Raw genomic sequence first — 17,314 nt, forward strand, 5'->3', positions numbered from 1 at the left:
GTAGTATTTTATAGTTGCCTTCCTGGAGCCAAATAGAGAAACAAATGAAGGCCCCAATTGCAAGAAGATGCTAGCATAAAACAAGCAATATAAAGACAACATATTTTGATCAAATAGCGCTGCAGTCATTGTCTTCATACTGGTAGTGATGATGCATTTCTGATAAATGCCTGTAAAAGAAAGACTAACCATATATGGTGCTCAGTGGTGAAACTGCTTTGTAAGTTCCTTACAAACCATTTTATACTGATTAAAGAACCAGAAATGAGAATGCTATATCTGAGCAGAGATAAGCAACGGACAGCTGTGAAAGTAAGATATTCAAATTCACTGAGCCAAAGACGCAGCTACAGAACTCATGACTCAAGAGTTTGCAAAATATATCCTTTCAAGAAACAAAGTTAAAAATGAGCTTATTGTTCATTATGATAGCGAGCGATATTCCACAGGGCATTGACAGATCCAAACCACTTCACACACTTTAGAATTAATCCTGAACAGCTCACCACAACATTGTTTTCTCCACGGGATCTGCACACAGGAAAATAAATAATGATGGGACATACTGAACATTTGTGGAGAAATCCAGTACGTTTTTTATGAAGCACGTATCAAGGCTTGCTTATTTAAGAGTGAGTAATGTCTCTGATAAGAAAATTATTAGAGTCTTGCTGTTTCAGAAAGTGGTTTGAGTGCTGGTGTGATTAATGACCATATACAGTGGTCCCTCGTTTATCGCAGGAGTCACTGATAGGTGAAATCCATGAAGTAGCCAACTTTATTTTTTACAATTATTATAGATGTTTTAAGGCTGTAAAACCCCTCACTACACACTTTATACACTTTTCCCAGGCAGGCATGAACATTTTCACACTTTTCTCTCTTGTTTGAACACTCTCAAAGTTCAAATCTTGTAGAAAAATAAGTCCAGTGTTATAGAAGGAAACCAAAGGCACCCGCCGGTGACGATGTTTTGTCGACATTGTTGTGTTTGTTGGGGAGAAAACTTACAAACATACAGTACAGCACGTCAGAGTCACACTGCTAGCGATCAAAGCTTTATGTAAATTTGACCAGCTGAACGCATTCTGTACTGTACAGGAGACACAACACGAGATTGATTGACAATGGTCTAATTGTCTACAGCCAGTCAGGACGCAGAATACAGTGCACTTAAAAAAATAAATAAAAAATGCAACAAAAAAGAAAAAATCTGCGAAACAGTGAGGGACCACTGTATCTGCTATTGGATCCCTGCAAAATTCCTCTGCTCATGTTGGAGATTCACCTTTTTCACCTCTTTTTTTGTGTTGTGCCAAGCAACTGGGGTACAACAACACCTAATCTATATAATCTAAGCAGAGGTGCATCTATCCAAATCTTTACAGGCTTTCTGTGGGATAGCCTTAAACCCCTGCCTACTTAGTACCACGTGAAAGGGTTTTTCTCCAGAGATGGAGAGGCTATTACCAAAAAGAGAAACCGGCTGAGCCAAGGCACAGCGGAAAAAATATTATTTTTAATTAAACTTTATTTTTATACAACCAAATCACAAAGGTGCTTTATATTGTAAGATAAAACCCTACAGTAATACAAGGACAACAGAAGACCCCAACAATTATATGAACCCCTATGAGCAAGTAGGGTGACACACAAGCAGGTAGGGATGGCATTCTCAGTATCACTTATCAATATGATTCTCTTATTGATTCTTATTGGGTTGTAATTGGCTCCATGTTGAGATCTACAACCATCTCTAAGCAGCATATTAAAGGCATTACATTCATGCAGATTAATTGCATGCTGTGGGTCAAATGTTTGTGCATGTTGGAGGCATCGCCCGTTCTTATAGAGTTCAATACTGGGGAAACATGAACCTAGTCAAAAAAGTAATGCATTACACAGAACAGTGTTCTTAAAAGTATTGCAATGCATTATTTACTCATTACATCTGTCATTTTTTACAGTGTGGTATGTTGGAGCAGCAGTTTATCGGCAGCTGAGAGGAAGAGGTTGGATAAACTCATCAGGAAGGCCAGCTCTGTTCTGGGATGCACCCTGGACCCAGTACAGGTGGTGGGAGACAGAAGGACTCTGGCCAAAATAACATCTCTGATGGACAGAGTCTCCCACCCCATGCATGTAGATGTTGCTGAACTGCAGAGCTCCTTCAGTGAGAGACTGCTGCATCCTAGATGCATGAAGGAGCGTTTCCGTAGGTTCTTCCTCCCTGCAGCTGTCAGACTGTACAATCAGAACTGCTCCCAACAAACATGGATGTTTACATCAATGCTGTAACTGCAATAAGTTAGTTAATTAACCAATTCGCACTACAACCTGGTTTGCCTCTTACCTGTAATTATTTTTATTTAATTTAATAACTGTACAGTACTCTCTGTTTATAGTAACCATTGTCCTTAATGTAAATATGTAAGAAAAATTGTGTATGTTTCTGTTCTGTGTCCTGTGTACTGTTTGTTTGTATATTTGTCTTTTTGGCTGCTGTTACAACCAAATTTCCCCTTGTGGGACAATTAAAGGATTATTCTATTCTATTCTACTTTTGTGTTACTCTGTAAAATAGCTGAAACACATTGTCACATTATAACCAGTAACAGTATAAACCTTAGGAAACAGTCCCACACACCAACACAAATCCCGATCCTAATGAGGACACACATATGAACTTTCTCTTAGTATTTAGGTATGAACACAATGTAACAATGAAAGCCAGCCTTTAAAGCGATCGCCACAGTGATTCTACTTTAGAAACACGAACAGGTAGAAATGGAGGCGTCAAGCCTGATCGTTCAACCTGATTGTTTGGCCTGCAAATATGCAAGAAAACATTTTTTTTCGTAAAACAGTAGAAAAGCCAGCTATGTCATGTGGTATTAAGTTTCTGAAACACAAACAGAGAAGTGGTACATTTTCTTAGAACTGGTGCACTGGTGATGCAGGTGTTAATTTAAATGATTATAAGGCGCTGCTGCTGAAATGTATAAAAATCAAAGTGGCAAGAACCAAGTGTTCTTTGTTCCAGTTTGACTGACTTGAACGTAACAGCGTGTCTCAGCTACACTCTGCTCATCTCGAGTCTTCCCTCCTCATTTGGTAAGAATGTTTTGTTTGTATAATAAAAATAGGTACAATAAAAATATTTAATTCTCAACAGGCTCATGTTCTACACCTCCAAGGAAGTATAACAACCCTCTCTCCTGCCACACTTACCTACTACTTTTACAATCCAGACATGGGCTTAAAAACATGCTGACATTATCTGGGTTCTGTGAGCACACAAATCCTGCATAAGCTACCTGCATGTACAGTTTGAGACCAGTCTTTATGTTAGATAATCTTTCATTTTCATTCACACTGACTATCAGATGTTGCCTATTCAGTCATGTATTTGATTTATTGTAATCTTTCGCCAGCTTCAGAGCCTTTCACCTGCTGCTCCAGACGACCCACTTGTGCCTGAACCGCTGCAGGTTAACCAACCAACCAACAACCACTCATTCACTCATCAGTGAAACAAAAATAAGGTAAGTGTCCGGATTTGGTCTGTGCTGGATGCCTTTAAGTGCAGCAAAGGTCGTGAGGTTCTTGAGTTGAGTTTTATTCGTTTTTAGATGTGCAGTACAGATTTGTTATTACAGACCAAGCCACAATACACGAGGAGATGTGAGGAAAGCTTCCGGCGTTTACATTTATGATGATTTCATGTCTGAGTCGACATTTAAGTTCTTGCAAATTGTTTCATTGTGTGATGTAAAGATTTCTGGCTGGCGAACAGTTTGTGAAAAGAAAAAATCAAAATTCTAATGTGTCTCACTATAAGACATTTAGATTCAACCACAATTTAAGACTCAGCCCCTTAGTTCCAGTAAAAGATACTCTTAATGCTTCTACACACCAAAACACTTATGATACGTTCATGCTCCATAGTCTGTGGGAACAGTTTGGGGATGGCCCCTTCCTGTTCCAACGTCACTGCACACCAGTGCACAAAACAAGATCCATAAAGACATGGATGAGCGAGTTTGGCCTGCACAGAGTCCTGATCTCAACCTGACAGAACTGCTCATAAATAGAGCAGAGACTGCAAGTTAATGTGTGAGATCAGTGGCTGACCTCATAAATTCCCCATACACTCCTAAACGCTGTGGAAAGCATTTACAGGGAGGTCGACATCACATGGATTAAAAATAGGATGTAATTCAAGTTTATATGTGTGTGTGAAAGCAGAGGAACAGAATCTTTTGGCAATATAGTGTATGTAACAGTAGAATATGAATGAAGGGGAAGGAGTGTATGAGAAGTCCCTGAGCACCCAAAGACAAAAGCAAAGTAACTAAGCAATCATTCAGCAGCTGATCGGACACTTCTCGCTGGGCTTGAAGCCAGAATAGGAGCAGGCTCAACAGGAGAGGGCTGGGTGATAGTTGAAGCCTCTGCTTCCTGTTAGATTTGTATTGTTGGATTGTCATTTATGCTTAGAAATAGATATTTATATATGCTTAGAAGTATATATTCATTTGTAGATTGAAAGAATGTCTCATCCTAGGAGGTCTGTAACAACTCTGTGTAGCATGAAGAGGGGGGTGCGTTCACTCCTCTTCAGAGGGTTCTGGCATAGGTCACACACCTCCTAGGAGAGGTCGTATCTTCTCTTGCTGATATATGGTATAGCAAACACACGTATATCTGTATGAGTGTAAGAGCCTTTTGTTCAGATGGACCGCTAGACTCCTGGCACCAGCTTTGGGGAGTCTTCACAGGGTCACATCTTGACCCCACACACATACACACACACACACAGACAATGTATTCTTTGTCCACATGTATACCTATATGAAACCTCATATGTTAATGAACCTATGCATATTCATGTAACCACAATAAAAGGAGTGCTATGGGGAACCTGGCTGAGAGTCTGACGGAGGTCAAGTGGGTGGAACGACACTTGGCTCCAGGCAGGCCTCCCTCATGCATGATTAACACAAAGAACTTTGCCTACTTGTATCTTGCTTTTTGCTGTGTAGTAAACTGTCTTGAACGTTCCAGCGAACAGGTTTATGCTACAAACCTATCACTTCCCATTCTACTTTAGGAACCACAAGTTAGCATGTAGACTCAAATATATTACATATTTGTTGCAATAATTTGTGCTTTTTCTGGATAAAATTCTCAATCAGAATATTGTTTCTGTTTTTTCTTCACCAGGTAATAATGAGGATCCTGTTCCTCTGTTTGCTGCTCGTTGCCACTGAGAGTTCAACGCTTGAAGAAGACGGCTATGGCAAGTTTAGAAGACAGCACATAGACGCCAGCATGACTGCAAAGGATTGTGATGAGGTTATAAAAAGTAAACAGATCTACAATCTTGACAACAGCTGTAAAGATACCAACACGTTCATCCTTGATAATCCAAGTGAGATCAAAAACATTTGTGTTAAGGGAAAAAAAGATGAAACACTTCAAATGACAATAAGTCACGAAAAGTTCAAAGTTGTTAAGTGTGAACTAAAGAATGAGAGAGCCAGAAAACCCAGATGCCAGTATGCTGGTAAGCCCCTCACTAACAGATATGTTGCAGTTGCTTGTGAAAATAAAGTACCTGTACACTTTGCAGGAGACATTCTGGTCTTAGACGGCTAACAACTAGTGTTAAGTATGTTCAGGAAAGCCCCTAATATTATTTTTCTTTTCTCTTTGGTGGAAGCAAAACTTAGCTGTGAAGACTGTTAACCTGTAGCTAAATACACAATGAATTTGAATCTCTCTAAAACTGCAAAGTAATCACAGAACATCGAACGATTCCTGAAGCTCGTGTTGCTTTGAGTTTGTGGTCCAAAGCATTAACGTGTCGTAACAGTAACATGCTGCCACTTGTTCAGTGATTCTGTCATCAGCCATGGCTGGCTTGTGACGCAGTGCCAAAGGTGACTGTGTTTCTGTGATACTTTTACAGTCTGGGGGATGTCAATGACTAGTCTCATGATCACACACATTTCACTGAACACACATGGGCTGTTCCTCTGTCAGTCACAGCAGGGGGAAGACTGTCGCTTTTTTGTCTTTTTACCTTTGATTCTGTCATTTCTTTTGGAGCTTAGTAAATACCCTGAACACACGTTAGCCGCTTTTTAATTTCTTTCTTTGTTTTTAGCAGCACTCCAGGGCTGTGCGCTGCCCAGCAATTTTGTTTTTCAAAGCATGTTTCTTGTGTTTGAGCAATAAAAAAACGTTACTAAAAAAACCATCTGGTTACACGTCATTTTTCTTTATACTACCTGAGCTGGTACATAATAAATACATACATAATAATAAAAAATGTAATCGAGTTGGCGCATGGTAGTTTGTGTACAGCTGTTCTCAGTGTTTTCTCTCTGGGTTCAATGCACACATTGTTTGAATTTATAACATTATCAAAAAAATAATAAATTAACATAATAAAATTATACCAATGCATTTTTCCCATTTAGTCCATCATCAGCAATTAAAAAATGGCACTGCCTTTGTTGAATATTTGTCTTCATATCAAAATATTGTTCAAGCTGTGATCAGTTATTCACAAAAGAACTTCTATTGAATAGTTAAATTAGCTTTACAGTGTGAATATTATGGATCACTTTTTGTATCCAAATAAATGCTGTGCTCAGTTTTGCCTCCATAAAGTTCTACTATGGTAAGTGGCAGACATAATGCTAAATAATACAATAGTTCCTGGATACTTCCATTTATGTCTTCATCATCTGTCATCTGTCTGGTGAAGGTACAGACATTCTGTACTTCAGTAGAAGTAGAGATACTAGTGTTAAAAAATTACTCCAGTAAAAGGGCCTGCTTAAGTTTTATTGAAGTCCAGCAAAAGGCGATACAAACGTAAAACAGAATATAATAGAACTGCATGCTTTCCAGCATCATTACACATTTCATTCACGGTCGCTGCTCACAAGTGGCTGCGACTTTCCAGTCACCAGTCGAACACACAAACCAACAACAATTCTGCAGGAACCAGTAGAGACTTTAAGCTGGTGTTCCAGATTAACTGGCGTCGCAGATCAACTGGCGCTGGTCGAATAGATGTGTGGTAGACTTGCTTTTAAGGAGCCGCTACCGACAAACCAGCAAATAAACACGAAATATTTCATCTGTGACATTTGTGAGGTTACCTTAACAAAATATTTAAAAGTGTCGTGAGTTTACCTGGTGTTACTCCCATGCACGAGGTTGTGATTAGTAACAAACAGAGCCAGTGTGATTGAGTCGAGCTTGTGAGAGACTCATGTGTGTCTGTTGGTTTGTCATCTGTTTTTGAGCGTGGAGGAGAGTTAGAAATCTTTTGTTCTAAATCCAAGTTAGGAATATTCATGATTTAATTTCCAAAACTTGCATATGATCTTCAATTTGTAGCAGTTCTACTGACCATCACAGCAGCTGGAGCAGTCTCAAATGGAGGTCAGTCCACTACTGTCACCTGTGGCCAAGTGCCATAGCCTACTACTAGATTAACTTGTCACACATCCAGGCGCGTAATTTCCAGGGGTGTTAGGGGGGCATTTTATTTCATTTGTAAAAAGAAAGTAAAATTATTAACATGATGGTTTTTGGTTTTGTTTTTTTTAGTTTTACAGGTTGCTTGCTTTGTTTTCTACTGAATACTCTTTAGACATCCCTTTAGACAAGTCTTTATGACACCCCCCCCCCCCCCCCCCCCCCCAATAAAATTATGAATTATCTTGCATAAATAGCTTGTTGATTTTCTTTAATCATTTCAATTATTACCAGCAAAAAAGTTGCATGTTTAATAATCCGACCGGCTTTCTCTACCAAACCTATTTGCTGTATGTTTGTTAGCACAGTCGCTGGTGCTAACTAAAAACTTGCTAACTGAACTGAGACATCAGACATGAAAAGATGCGGACAGACAACACTATTTAATTGTTGGTTCAGACCAACCGCTTGTAAAAAGAAAAGAAGTCCTGACTAAAAGGAGGTAAATACCCATGTTGTTAAGTTAGGTGATGATATGTTGACTGGAGTTGGTCTCCTGTGAGGAAAAGCCAGAGGCTGCCAGTGATGTAGCCTACTGTCTAGGACCAATGTCCGTTTCACTCAATTGCAACTTAAGGAGCTGTTTGCTACAATACAGTCACACGTTTTGGCATTGTTTACCTATCTGCCATCCCTCCTGCTTAACTCTGTCATTGACAGCTAGCTGCTGATGGTTAGTTCAGAGCATAGGCAGTAAGGTTCAGAGCGCACGCCTGCACACACCGACATACGGTGAATGACGGTGCGTGGTTGTAGGTTTGTTTGTTACAAACAGAGGTAGTCTATGACAGAAACGGTGAGTTAAGGATTAACAGAAACATCTGGTTCGCTGTTCTTTAGCTTGTCTGCAAAAAATCTGAAATACTGAATGTAAAATAATTGCAATGTAAGGAAAAGGAAATATTTGCCCTATTCGTTGACGTCTGCCACCATAAATCACAGCAAACTTTGATGTTAACACTGTGCTGTATATGTGGGGAAGGGGGCTTACTGATGATGGCAGTGGTGTGTTTGTGTGTGTGTTTGGTTGGGGGCATTGTGCTGTATATAGACTTGAGGGGAGAGAAAAGGTGACAGTGGGTCAGATGACCAAAGAGAGGGAGAGAAAGCACAGAAGGCGGCTGCACAGGAGGGACGGATGTCCAGGAAACAGGCATAAAAATCAAGAAAAATAATTGTGCATGCAAACACACACTGTCAGAACACTGATTTGGTTTGTGTGGTTTCCTCTCTGAGGGCCTGGCTGTTGCCCTGGCCCTCAGAGAGTGACAGGTTTTCTTGTCATGTTTACCAAAAGGACTTGAGCCCCATGTCAGGAACCAGTCACCCACAGATGACAGGGACAGAAAAGGATTTTATGTTTCAGACATCATCACCTGCACAAAGCCTGCACAACCTGATCCTAGGTTTATAGTAGCGCAACTTTTCCTTGGTTGCATTACAGTGCCACTTTACAAGGGGTGCTGTGTTTTCACTGTGCCAAAGTTTATTCAAATCAGTCAATCCAAGCAAGTGTGACCCTGCCTTTGTGAATGTAGGCTTTAGAAATTGGATAAAGGCTCTCTTCAGGTTCTCAGGACATGCAAAAAGTCAGTTACATATCCACGCCATGAACATCTGTGCTCAAAGTGGGAACACTGTAGCTTCACAGCTTTCTTCAGCTGTTGCCAGCAAACAGGAGGAAGCAAGGTATGGATTACTGAAGATTATAGGCTCCATCAAATACTTAGTTTTGCAAGGTTTAGCTCTACGAGGTCATGTAGGTATAGTTGTTGGTATAGTTTATTGGTGTCAATACAGTGATGCAAATGATTGAGTATACATATAAATAAGCAGAGTCACCATGTGGTATTTTTGCCATCTTGCAATAATTTCCTTAGGGACTAATAAAGTATTCTGATTCTGATTCTGAATACAGCAGTGGAGAGGCGACAAGCAAAAATGCTTGAATATGAGTCACAGTGACATTAAAACTGATGAAGACAGTCGTGGTTAGAGGCAGCAATTGTTATGGCAAATGCAGATGGACCCAGGAAGCAGAACGCACGGAGGCAGAGTTGCGGTGAAGACAGTTTATTTACAGTGAGGGGGAGGTATTTACAAGGACAAAATATATACAGTGTATGAATGGGGACGCGGAGCCAGGACGTGCAGGTGACGAAAACACACACAGGTAGTGCACTCGATTTGGTACTGTTTGATGCCAAAACCTCCAGACGGAAAACAAACCAGTCGAGGCAAAATCCTAGGAAGGAAACAAAACTCCTTACAGTCACCAAAATAATCCAAGGGCTCCAGCAGGCAGGGGCAGAATTTCAGACGCTCCAAAAAAGGCCAATACTCCGACACTAGTCTTCTGTCAGGTAGCTCCTTAAGAACACTTCTGAGGAAAGCGTCTGATGAGTAACAGGTGTGCCAGGTCCAGTGACTCACTGCCCCGCCTACCTATACAAAAAGGGAGGCACCAAAAAACACATACAGACAAAAACACCACATAACCAGAACCCAACTCCTAACAGCAATGAACTTAAAAAGATACTTTAAATTCCACTGGTCTAAAATCTCAGGACTCAGGACCACCACAGCTGAAGAAAAATGTTTTAGTTTTTAGTTCAGTTTTCCTGAAATAGAAGTTGTATAGCTGCAGTTTAACAGATGAAATCATGTTCAGTGCTTTGTCCTGTCAGTGAACACAGATTCTTCATTTGCACTGAATGGGACAGCATATTTTCACTGCTTTTGGCATAATGACAATAGAAGATTCAGATTCATTGAGTGTGAACGCAAACATCAACACATATGCACTCGTTTTGCAATTTTAGGCTCATGCTTTAAAAATAGTTGTACACGCTAATGAATGACTTCTTTTTAGTTTCAAAGTCTGACCTGCAAAGCCCGTCCACCCAGTGTCCTCCTCAGTCATGCTGGTTACATGATTGCTGTAGAAGTGCTAAACTACTGTGACCCGATTAATTGAATTGAGCTCACTCTGCAATAACTAATCGGTGATGTGGTAGTTTAAGTACTTCATTACCAAACTGTATGACTGAAGTATATATCTACTTTGTCTAACAGTTAGCTTTGCTTAGCCTAGCTTCCTCCTGTATGAAGGACAAGTTTTCTTTGGGTTTCTCGTGTTTGTTGTTCTTGCGTGTAAAAGAAGTCATCTTGCATCACTTCTGATTGGTGAGCATGACTAGTACAAGAGAGACCATCAGTTTATATAACATCATTTTATATAACACTGTATTTCAAACCTCGATCAGGCAAAACATGGAGGCTAATTGCATGGTTTCAAATTGCAATTTGGATTTTAAGTCGACTAATTGTTCAGACCTGCTCTGGGGTCTGTCTGAAGTATTAAATTCACATGGACATATATTTGTCTCAACACCTACACAGGAGAACTTTTTTGTAAGTGTGAAATGGAAAATAGAAGAAGAAGTAGAGATGTGGGTGTTCCTATTTACATATTTTTATTTTCTCTGTTTCTTTAGCCAAACATGTTATTTGATCAGAGCACCTGCCTGTACACCTGCTGTTAACCAAGCAGTTATTTTCAAGCTGCTACACTGACCACAAAATCATGACATATGAAGACATATAAATGACAGGAGCTGTCCAGTGCCATGCACAGACATTAAAAATGAATGACAACAACCATGGGTCAAAGCAACAAATGGTGAACATTTATTAAGATATCATGATTTAGGTAATGCAGTGGGATAACTTCTGTTGTTATTATGATATTATGTTAGTGATGATGCCGCTTTGGTTTTCATTTATTCACAGCTTTGTGGCGTATGATGGAGTGTCAGGGCCACATTAAGAAGATAATCTACCACGGCTGCTGTACCGTCTACAACACGGCTTGTGTAGATGAGTTAGTAATATCTCTCCCGAGCTTGCAGAATTAACTAAATTAAACCACATCCCACTTTTAAAGACAGTAGAAGGCGATTTGGCTAGATGGATTTCTCTACCCATATCACTCATGGGAAGGGTCGCCGCTATAAAAATGATGGTCTTGCCAAAAACAAGCTATTTATTTTCAATGATCCCAAATAAGCCATCACAAGATTGGTTCAGATCTCTAGACTCGTATATTTCTAAATTCCTTTGGAAAGATAAACCCCCACGTATCAGCTTAAAAACATTACAAAGGACCAAGGATAAAGGAGGACTAGATCTGCCTAACTTTAATCACTACTTTTTAGCCAACAGGCTTCAGTTCATCTCTAGATGGTTTAAACACACCTTCTTAGATGAAACCTGGATAGATGTGGAACAGGTACTATGTAATAACCTAGAGATTTCAGACCTACCATTTATCAGCTCAAACATCAAACGACATGAATGCTTTAAAAGCATCAATATCAGCTCTTCTCTGACAGCATGGTGGGAGTTTCTAAAAATGACAGAGTCTTCATTAATCCCATGCAAACGTACACCTATCTGGAACAAACCGGACATATTACAAAACAATAATATGATCAACTTGCCAGTTTGGAGTTATAAAGGAATTAAATACTTGGAACATATATTAGAAGGAACAGACTTTATTTTGTTTGACAGACTAGTTACACAATATGGGATCAACAAGAGAATATTTTTGGAATATCAACAAATTAAATCCATAGTAAAAAAGAAATTTAATCCCAGTGAAGCTGAATTACAAACACCACCAAGTGTGGTACAATCTTTTAATCTAACACCCCCCCCAAATTATTGTCTAAAATATACAGAACACTTTCTAAAATAGATGAATCAATATCCCTTCCGATTGCAAAATGGGAAGCAGATTTATCAATCAGCTTAGACCCAAACCTTTGGTCTCAGATATGCTTAAAAACCTTTCAATGGATCAGAAATCCCAGTTTGCCATTAATACAATACAAAATATTACACAGAGTGCACTATGCTGGTCATAGGATGTTCAAGATCGGCTATACGTCTTCCAACAACTGCTCACACTGTCAAGCAAATACACCGGACAATTATATCCACGCTCTTTGGTTCTGTCCACCAGTTCAGAAGTTTTGGCGCAAGATATGTGACGACTTATCAAAGTGTCTGAAATGTAACATTCCAGCCTCCCCTTTAGTATGCTTGCTGGGCAACTTGGATGAGGTCACTACAGAAATAAACACAGCCCGCATTGTTTTTACGGCCCTATGCATTTCCAAGAAAATGGTCCTCATTAACTGGAAAAATAAAAATAATCTTAATTCTAACCAATATAAAAACCATCTAATAGATCACATTAGTCTTGATACAGCCTCTGCCATCACATTTGATCAATCCCTCTGGACTACTTTGATTGGCTTCATCACCTAGTGGGGGTGGGGGGTCATGGTTTAGTGCTGCCTTCGCTATTGTGGTTGATATGGGGGTAGGGACGGCCTTAGGGCATCTAGGGATTCCCTAGGGACGTTTTCCCTGTAGGGCCTAACGCGGGGTTGTGGCCATGACCTGGTTAGGGGCTCTGGTGGCTCTTAGATGGTGTTTTCCTTGCGGCTGCTTACAGCGGAGATGGGGGAGGGTCTGTGCTGGTGGACGTTGGTTACTGGCCTGGTAGCCTGGCTGCCCCTGGGTGGGTCCGGGATGGGCGTGGAGGCTTGGGGGTCTGGTGGTGCTCCGCCCCCAGGCTGGGGCTCTGGCTGGGCCTTGGGGCCTTGGGTCCTGGTTGTTGTGTCGCCGGGGTGGTGCATGGGGGACCTCTGGTGCATCGGCCCAAATGGAGGGCTCTCTAACTGGTGGGGAGGCTGTTACATCTTTGCAGGAGGTCTCCTCTCTACAGGAGCTCACTCTGCAGGTGGGGGAAAGATATTGGAGAGGTGGAGAATGACTCAACCTGGGTGTCTATTGTCTTGTGTAGTCTGGGAGAAGATTGGATGACGGGGTGGGTGCATTTTTCTCTGCGGTGGAGTCGGGTGGGCTGTCCCGGACTCTGTGGGGCCGGGTGGTGCTGCTGCTGTGGGCCCCAGTCCGGATGGGCCTGGGCCCCCTTGCCCTGGTGGGTTCCAGAGTGTGGGGGTGCCTACTGGGGTCAGCGGGGGAGCTTAGGTGTAAGACTCCACCTCTCTGGGGACATCTCGGGCTCTCCGAGGTGTGGAGACCTCTCCCCCCTCAGCACGCTCCCTGCCAGTGGCTGGTGCCCTCGGATGTTGGTGTGTTGGTGGTTCTGGGGGCGACCGTGGCTCAGGGATTTGGGAAGCCTCGCTTCTGTCAGTCTGCCCCAGGGCAGCTGTGGCTACAACTGTAGCTTGCCTCCACCAGTCTTATGAATGTGAGAGTGAATGAACAGTGGAATTGTAAAGCGCTTTGGGTGCCTAGAAAAGCTCTATATAAATGCAATCCATTATTGTTATTCATTCTTGGTGTCTGGGGCTGGGCGCTCATGTATGTACCGACTCACTCCTGGTGGCCGATTGGCGGGGCCTGGCACCTGTGGCCCAGCTAGGCCCCTTACGGGGGGTCGGGTGCCCTCAGGCCTCTCGGCCTGATGCCCGGTCCTCTCTGGCACAGCTGGCTGCTGGCAGAGCCCGCGGGCACGTCACTGCAACCCCCTCTGGCCTCTGCTCCGTGGCTGCTTGGTGACCTCTCATTTGGGGCTCTCCTCAGCTCTTCCCAGGAGGGTGGCACGTTGGCCCCCTGGTGGTCCTCCTTGGGTCCTTGTACTCTGGGGCCTCTGGATGTCTGGGGCCTGGATCTCCTCCATACCTGCTTCATGCCCTGGGGGACGGGGCTATGGCTCCCCACACTCCCTAGCAGATCGTTACATGGAGAAACCTTTTGAATACAAGCGTGCTGATCCACACAGGTATGCACACAGGTGTGCACACAGGTGTACACACGGGTATTCACAGACACAAACTACACCTTTCTTGGCTGCTACCTCAAAGCACATTGTGCGCTGTCTATCTTGCGTGCTGTAACATAACATCTAATACTTGGTATCTACTGTTATCTACTGTTAGCTGTTTTATTGTGATGGTGTTGTGTTTATTATGTTGCTCTTTCTTGTTTGTTTTCTCTTCTGTTTCTTATCTCCATACAGGTGATCCAGGTGTTTTGTTTGTTTTTCTTTCTTTCTTCCCCCCTTTCTCACCGTCTCTTCTCCCATCTATTTTTCTTTCTCTCCCTCTCTTTCTTTCATTCTTTCTCCCTGTCCTATCCCCCAGTCATGTCTGTCCCGTCTGTAACAACCGAAAATCAAATCAAATAAATATATAATTATAATAAAGGTCAATCAAATGGCCCAAATGCAAGACCATGATGATCCAATTGGTAAAGTAAAGCCGCTTGGCATCTTTCTTAGCCTTCAGACAACAATTCTGATGGCTAAAGATCCAAACGGGACAGGCAAAAAAAAAAAAAAAAGATGAGTCAGTGAAGCAAACTGATCAGCTGTCTTATTGTGTCTTTTGTGTGTTTGGTTTTGTGTATTCAATGAACCGAACGCCGTCTTTACTGCACGAAGGTGTGACCATCCACATCCTTTCATCTGTCCACTGTCAGCCAATAATTTTGTAAAAATCTGGCCAAGTCTTCCAAGTGTACGTGCTTTTCCTTCTGACCAGATGCAGATTTCTGTACCATCACTTTATTGCCCTTATACTGCTCAGCACACAGTGTATGTGCGCTAAAACAGAAACTGTTTCACTGCTTCTTTGTAGTGGCAGGTTACAAAACATCATAAGATGCTGAGTGGCCATACAAGACAGAATTTGGTTAGCAACAACTCTCTGAGGCCTTTACTGTGAAACAGAACGCTGTCTTATCCGGCTAACTTCAAGGTTTAATGTGGGATTTTTTTGTAATCCAAGACATAATGCCAGGTCAACTCATGCTTTGAACCTAATCTGCTCCAGAGCAAATCATGTTCAAATGTGAGATCAACAGGTAGAAAATCACAACCTACTAACCAGGAAGACCAAAAAAGAACAAAATAAATAAAATCCCCGATCCTGGAAGATCCCTCAGACCGCTGTGTGCAGAGAGTAGGAGGGTGTAAAATCTTTTAGCAGAGTCTGATGTCTTTGTCTTTCCATGGTGAGCAACAATAATGAATATAGATTCTCTACAACAACTTTATTGTTTTGGAAGTATTAATATATTATCCCAAAACTTCTACATTTAACCTTTTAATCAGACCAGCAAAAATCTAGTATTGAATTTTAGCACAGTCATAAAAAATTATTTGCTAAAAGCATTTTTGCAGCTGAATATTTTAAATTACAGTTAGGATTACTGGTTGGCTGTTTCACCTGTAAGACATTAAAATAACATGCTAAGGTTTAATAGTCTATACAGAATACACTCTGAGCCCTGGGCAGTGTTGTGCTAATAAGAGAAGGTTTGTGTGTGCAGTGAAACAGTAATTTTTGTATTTCACAATTTATTGATATGTTTGATCCTTTCTGACCTACATTAATGAAGCAGCCATTAGAGCACCATGTCCGCTCTAATAGTTCCTGTAGTCGTTGCAGACTTGTTGAAACTCCCTCACCCGTCAAAGCAGCGTCTGTGTTATTCGAGTCCAGCAGATGGCAGTGTTTCACTGTCATATGACGGCTGTCTGAAGCTTCAGCTGGATTATCCGTTTAAATTAGATCGTTGTATAGAATAGTTTGTGTTTGCTAGGTTTGCTATGCAACAGTGGGGAGGAAAAACTCCCTTTTAACAGGAATATCTAGACATGAGTGATTACTGCAGTGGGGCACTATCTGTGCTATCTATAAGAAATGTTAGGAACAATAAAACTCTGAGGATCAGGGCTCCATTTCACTCCAGTGTTCGGTGGCATTTTAAGAGAGTGAATACCGACGCTAAATGTCTTTGTAAAGCAAAAGCACGTTGTTAGCCTTTACAGAGCAAAGCTATGGATCAATGTGCAGTGAAGAAAAATCGAGGTGGCCAGTCTGTCCTTTCCTAACCAATCACAGAGCTCCTTACATTGTTGCGCTGGAGAATAACTAAATATAATATAAATATAATATAAAGATGATATTGAAAATAATCTTTTGTAGAGTCACTACTTAGTGGGCAGAGGACAGTTATCACTTTGCTGGATGCTTTAAAGTCGCATGTTCTGTATTTGCTGTATGCAGATTAACAGGATATTAACAGATTAACAGCTTTCATTAGACTTCATATGATAATCAACAGTGAAGTGTTTCTCTTTCAGTGTTTATTCTTGCTCATTGAATGATCTCTGTTCAGATAATATGCTGCACTCATCTCATGTTTCTTTAAATACGGCATCACTTGTCCAGCTGTCAAACTCTGAAAGAGTTACAGTTTCACCACTGAGCACTTTGAACGGTTATTCTTTTATTTAAAAGTATTTATTTGAGCTGCATTATCATCAATACGACAAAAACAGTGACTTCAACAAAAATGTATCTAAAAATATTTAGGGGGAAATGTTCCTACACCCCTCATGTAAATGTTACACCTCCAAAAGGGAGAAATAATCAGAATAAGGCGTAATCATTGTCTTGATAATAATGACCATGAAAATGAAACTAGGCCTACCTTTAGTTCAGCACACTCAGTGTTACATAAAGACGTGCGAACATCCCATCATCCATTCTGGAGCCTACTTTTAAAAGAGCGAGCTGTTTATTCTGGCTGAGTAGCAAACAGAACCAACCATGAAAACCTAAACTGGGAAAACACTCGGAAACCTTGAACACTGGGAATATGGAGACACAGGGGGTAGGTGAACAGACACTCTGACAAAGGACAG

This window comes from Perissodus microlepis, chromosome 23 (assembly GCF_051167445.1).
Source record: "Perissodus microlepis isolate ML-2025 ecotype Zambia chromosome 23, ASM5116744v1, whole genome shotgun sequence".
Taxonomy (NCBI): Eukaryota; Metazoa; Chordata; class Actinopteri; order Cichliformes; family Cichlidae; genus Perissodus; species Perissodus microlepis.